This window comes from Pongo pygmaeus, chromosome 19 (genome assembly GCF_028885625.2).
Source record: "Pongo pygmaeus isolate AG05252 chromosome 19, NHGRI_mPonPyg2-v2.0_pri, whole genome shotgun sequence".
Classification (NCBI taxonomy): domain Eukaryota; kingdom Metazoa; phylum Chordata; class Mammalia; order Primates; family Hominidae; genus Pongo; species Pongo pygmaeus.
Genome location: NC_072392.2, coordinates 52,206,660 through 52,213,126, shown reverse-complemented (window position 1 = coordinate 52,213,126; position 6,467 = coordinate 52,206,660).

The window sequence follows — 6,467 nt, the reverse complement described above, 5'->3', positions numbered from 1 at the left end:
TTAATGGTTTTGAGACTTATCCATTCATTCATTTTAGCAGTTTTGGAGTATTCCAGTGTATTTCTTTTTTTAAATAAAAAAGTTACACAAACTTTCATTTTAAAAAAGCACAAAAATACAGCCTTTTTTCACTTTAGTTATGTGGCATATCGCATTTTCCAGTTAGTTCAATGCTTTGATGCTCAAGGATGCCTCTGCTTTCAGTTGTACATAGGCCTGAAGCATCCTAGGTTTTGGCAAGCAGACAGGAGATTCAACAAAAACCAAAATAGGAACATTAATGCAGGGCACATCTGTAAACATATTATACATTTACAAATTTCAATATCAGTCAAAGTAACACAGTTTACAGGTGAAATGAAACTATCTGGAACTGCCTTACCACAAGTGTCTGAATCTGGACTGATATAATAAGTTATATATATATAATGTATTTTAAAAGTTTTGTTAACATCAAGTGGGATTTGCAATCTATGCTTATACTTTTAAAATCTAAGCAGGGCATATTCCAGTATATTTCTTGTATGTATGTATGTATGTATGTATGTATGTATGTATGTAGAGACAGGGCCTCGCTGTGTTGCCCAGGCTGGTCTTGAACACCTGGCCTCAAGTGATCCTCCCACCTCAGCCTCCCCAAGTGTTGGGATTACAGGTGGGGGCCACCCCCCCTGGCTTTCAGTATGTTTCTGTACTACAATGTCATGTTCCAGTAAGTTAAAGAAAAAAACTTCAACGTCAAAACCTTCAGAATATGTGTCAATGGCTTAGAAGAAAATACCAGAGATAGTAGTAGAGACTTTTTCATGAAAAACATTTCATGTTGCATTACCACTTCTTGATGGTGAGAATGAGTGTCAGAGACTCTAAGTTGAAAAGTGATTTAGAAGAGTTGGACTCTTGATTATGAAGTCTTAAGAGTAGCGTACCTTATTTATTTTGCCTATGTTATTAATGCATAGGAATGATATATGATAAAAAATTGTATGTGTAAGTTTAAAAAGCTCTTACAGTAAATATAAAAAAGTATGAATGATAAAGTATTATATCATGGTTGAAGTGATAGCATTTTCTTTTAGTCTATGAAGTAATGGGTGCATCTTATAATGAGTGACATTTTAGATTCAATGAAATATGGTACTATTTATACACTGCTGGACTCAATGCTAATATTTATTTAGGTTTTTACATGTGTTCATAAGCACTGTTGGCCTATAATTTTACTTGTTCTACTTTCCTTTTCTAATTTTTACATCAGTGACATATTAGCCTCATAAAATGAGTTGAGGAATTATTACTCTTTGTTTTCTGTGGAAGTTTGAGTTGGTAAACTGGAGGGTTATCTATTTCCTGACAGTTTGGTCTGAGCCTAGTAGTTTTTTAGATGGGAGGGATAGATTTTTGACTACTGATTCAGTTTTCTTTATTATTTTAGGTCTCATGTTTTCTCTTTCCTTTTGAGGCTGTTTTGATAATTTATATTTTTATAGAAATGCTTTATAAAATCATACTTTTTCCCTTAAAGTCTTATTTTGTTTTATATTCATCTAGCAATGCCAGCTCTATTTTGGTGCAGGGGATGGGGAAAGGATACTATTTTTCTGGTATGTTTTCCCATCCTTTTATGAAATTTCTTTGTTTTCAGGTATTAAGTGTGTTTGTAAAAACACATTATTGCTAGATTTTATTAATTTATTAATTAAATTTTATTAATTTATTAATGCTACGAGTTGGGTACCCTTCATAGTCCTCTTTTACAGATCAAGAAATGGAGGCACAGAGAGGTTAAGTAACTTGTCCAAGCTCACACTGCCAGGAAGGAAGCCAGGATAAAGCTCAAGGCTGCACCTATAAATGCTACTCTACAGCTGTATAACAACACACTTATTAGATAGTCAAACGCTCTACATTTTACAGGCCTCGGTGCAGCTGTGTTTGTTTTGATTCACAATAAGGCTCATTTTTCAGATAGGAAGACTGAGGCTTAGAGAGGCTAAGTCTCTGCCCCAATGGTCCAGTTTACTGCTGGCCGGTTCACAGCTCCCTGTAGTCTCCCGTCAGCAGATGCCTGTGGAAGTGCTCTATCCCTGAGCTCTCTCTGGCTCTGAAGGCGGTCTAGGGCACGTCTGTTGCTCACTTTCCTCCAGGCGTGCCTACCTTGCTTTCCTTGGGGATCCACAGCTCTTGCAGGCCACCTTCCCTCCCAGCTGTTGCAGCTGTGCGTGCATGTCAGGGTAGTGCCGGTGCATGGTGGGTACTGAGTGGGGGAAGAGGGCTGTTTATTTACAAGATGACAATTTTGATGTATTTGCTAGGGGGAAAAAACACCCCAGCACCACACAATTAAATTAAAAGAGCGACAGTTGTGGGTGAAGCTCCTCTACAGCTGACTTAGAACCAAATGGATCTGAGAAAAACAGCATAAATTGCTGTGGCTTCAGCTGCTCAGCTGGCAAGTCCCCCCGCTGCAGCCCTTAGATGCTGCTCTGGGGCTGACCTCAGCTTGCCCAGGTGTGCACCCTGCCCAGGACCTGTGTAGGATGGAGTGATGAGGTGCTGGGACATAGCTCTGGTGTTTATTGGCTTTTGTGCCATGACGGGCCTTCCTGGGGCGTCACAGAACAGAAAGCCTTCCTGATCTCCGTGGATGGTTTCATTCCTCTCTGCTGTCCAGGCCAGAAGTGTGGCCATGATGTGAACTTCTTCTGCCTCCCTCCTCTCCTCAGCCGCTTAGTCATCAGGTCCTGGGGGGCCTAGCATTTTTGTACCTGTCTGGCTCCTTCCCTCCTCTCTCCCCTCCTCTCTGATTGTTGGAATGCTCATTCTATGTTTCATCTGAAAAGTGGTGATAGCCTCTTCCCTGCCTCCAGTTTTACCCAGTTAGCTATACTCAACATTCAGGCTGGGCGCGGTGGCTCACGCCTGTAATCCCAGCACTTTGGGAGGCTGAGGCGGGTGGGTCACTTGAGGCTAGGAGTTTGAGATCAGCCTGGCCAACATGGCAAAACCCTGTCCCAACTAAAAATACAAAAATTAGCCAAGTGTGTTGGCACGCATCTGTAATCCCAGCTACTTGGTAGTCTGAGGCACAAGAATTGCTTGAAGCTGGAAGGCGGAGGTTGCAGTGAGCTGAGATTGAGCCACTGAACTCCAGCCTGGGTGAAAGAGTGAGACTCTGTCTCAAAAAACAAATAAACAAACAAAAAAAGAAAGAAAGAGAAAGAAAAAAGATCTACTCTGCATTTAGCAATTATACTCCTCAATTTCTTAGCATGTCATTCAAAGCTCTTGAATCCATCAGGCTTCTGCTATGGTGCTGTACAACAAACACTCCCTAAATCTCAATGGCTAATGACTACAAATACTAATGTTTCTCATGCATGGGCCTTCAGGTGGGCTGGGGCAGCTCTGTTTCAAGTGGTAGGCTGGGTTCAGGGCTGTGCCACGTGGCTTTCATTCTGGGACCAGCATCTCGCCAAAGCATGCACTTCCCAAGGCAGAATGGCAGATCACAAGAGGCCTAGCTAAACTATGCAAGCACTTTCAAAGTCTCTGCTCACGTTGAGTCCGCCAATCCTTCACTGGCCAAAGCAAGCCACGTGGCTGAGCTCAATGGGGCAGGAAATTATACTTCACCTCCTCCAATAGCAAGAGACAAGTCATATGGCAAAAGGAGCAGATGTGTAATACTATTACAAGGAGGAATAGAATAATTGGGAATACTAACACAATTTTCCATGACCCTTTACAACCATGATTCTCAAAGGTGTTGTCTGTGAACTGCTAAGTAGCACCAACATCATCTTGGCCCTACCCCAGGCCAACTGAATCAGAAGCTCTGACAGTGGGGTCTGGCAGTGTTTGTTCTAAGTCCTTCAGGTGATGCAGGCTAGAGTTTGAGAACCACTGCTGGGCAACCTGGCTGCCCCTTTCCTGACCCCCGAGTCTCACTCGTTCTGGCTACAGTGGAAATATGTCCCTTCCCGAGCCGTTCTTTCTCCCTGCCAGAATGCTCATTCCTCCCCAGCCTGGCAACTTCCTGTTCAGTTTTCAAGGCTTGGATCAAATGTCTCCTCCTCTGAGATAGAAACCTCTGCACCCCACCCCTAGCTCAAAGAGAATAAATCACTCCCTCCTTTGTGCTCTCATGGGACTCCAACAGGTACAGGGAATACAGCAGGACCCAGAGGGTATGTCAACTTTGGGCTCGGGACAGGGACTCCTCCACAGTCAAGACTGTGTCTTATTGGCTATTCCATCCCCAGCATATCACCTATGCCTGCCACATGGTAAACACTCAATAGCTGTTCCCTGATTTTGTTGCTGACTTTCAGGTGCTGTTGCTAGGGTGAGGGTGCATTATTATTTCTGCCCCGAGAACCAGGCTTCCCAGGATGTGCAGTTGGGAATATTGATGGAGGGGGAATAATGGGTGAGGTGATCAGGGCAGCTCAGGCTGGGCCCTGCTTCGACTGTAAGCGTGAATGGGGAAAACGTTCTGAATCTTTGGGTATGGCCAGGAAACAGATGAGGAGAGCATCTGGTGCCCAGATGCCTGGCAGCTGTCCTTGTTTATGGCAAATGTGGTAAAGGCTCATCCAGAGACACAGCAGGGCTGGGGGAGCTCTGCTTGTTTGTTAGATATTGGGAAAGCTAACTGACCATCAGACAGGGTGGTCTTGGGCAGAGCTACCTCCCCCATCAGACTAGGATCTCATCTGAGGCAGGGCTCAGATTTCCATTTCAAGGGAAATCTCTATCAGAGTGGAGGCTCCTGGGCAGCATGAATTGTTTCTGTCCCCTCAAACAATGGGAGCCCCCCTTCTGCAGTTGAGCTGTCTTCCACTGTGTGGGAATTGAGTTCTTCCCCTAAGACTTGGGCATCCCTGGGATGGGGCAGGGGCTGACAGATAAATCCTTAGACAGATGCCCCATTGTTCTCCAAAAAAAAAAAAAAAGACAAAAGCATCCCCCCTTCACCTTTAATAGTTGATATCCTTATATAGACATTCCGTCCATCTCTCTGCCTTCAACCTGAACACCTTTCCCTTTCCAAAACACCCGTAGAATGAGCAGTCAACCTAAAGATGAAGAGGGATGAGGGAGCTGTGGGATTGGGTGCTGGGTGGAGGGGAAGATGCAGTAGGCCAAAAAGAGCCTCTATTTTCCAATCTTTTCCTTCCAGGCTGACAGGTATGTCTCAAGGGAAATTGAATCTGCACATTTCAGCTTCATTTGCACTTAACATATCTGGCTGGCAGTGGGCAGGCTGGCAGTGTCTGTGTCTCGGTGCCCAAGCCTTTTTAAGCCTCTTTTCTTTGAAGCCAGGGAGACTTGTGTTTCTGCCAAGGAGTAAACAGACTTGTACACCCTCCAGCAACTTAGTCTTTGGAGACCTGGCTCCCAAAGTCCCTGGGGGCTGGAGGCCCCACTTCTTCATTTGTTAAGCCTACAAACACTTATTCAAGACTTACTGTGCAAAAGCTTCCCCAAAACTGCCTTCCATAGGAAGGGTATAGAGAGAAACTCTGGCAGATTTCACAATCAAACTCACCAAGCTCATTTGTCTAAGAAGCAAGGGAAGGGAGCCTATGTCCCACTAATATTTTCTAGAGTGACTTTAGCTCCCCCATTTCATCAGCCTCCCTTCCTTCCCACCCACCTCTAAAGTCATCCCTTGATGTTCTTATTTGTAATGTGGGCAAATTGATGATTTCTCAATGTCATATGAAGTGTGAATAAAGCACTTGAGAAAGTGTGGCTGTTTTTATTGATCTGAAGTAATCTATACAATGACAGCATTGTGTGCAAAGGCAGGCTGTGCTACCCAGCCTCCTGTTGGAACAGACTGGTACCTCAACACCTCTCCTTAGAGAACTCTTACAAAACACACGGGAAGACACCTTGGCCCCTTCTTTCCAGTTCACTGACTTTGTCCTGCCCCACAACCCCAATCTGATCCCGTACCCTTCCCTACTCCTCTTGGGCCTTCAGAGGGAGAAGTCCCGCTTTTGGTCCTGACTGCAGGAAGGCAGGCTCTGGGGGAGCTGAGAGCCAGCAGGTGCATCACTCCTCTGACTGGAGAGATTCATGGCTGGGCGGGAGGGGCAGTTGCAGGCCTCCTTCTCTGCTCACCCAGCCTGGCCTAAGGACCCTGGGTTCCAGCTGGCTCTTCTGAGGACTGGATGGCTTTCAGAGCTTGGGCAGGTTGGGGCATCTCTATGCCCCCTCCCCACTCTTCATGTGCCCAGCTCAAACACCTCCATGAGGGGTAGGTGAGGGGTTTGGCTCTAAGAGGCTTCACCCCAGCCTGGTGCTCTGAGATCTATGGAGGAGGCCTAGTGAATAAGGAGTTTTAGGGGGTCTGAGAATAGAGGAGAAGCAGCATTGCTGTGGGAAACGGGGCCCTTATGTGTGTTTGGAGACCCAGCCATTCTGATGGGGAAGGCACAGCTCTTAATGGAGGA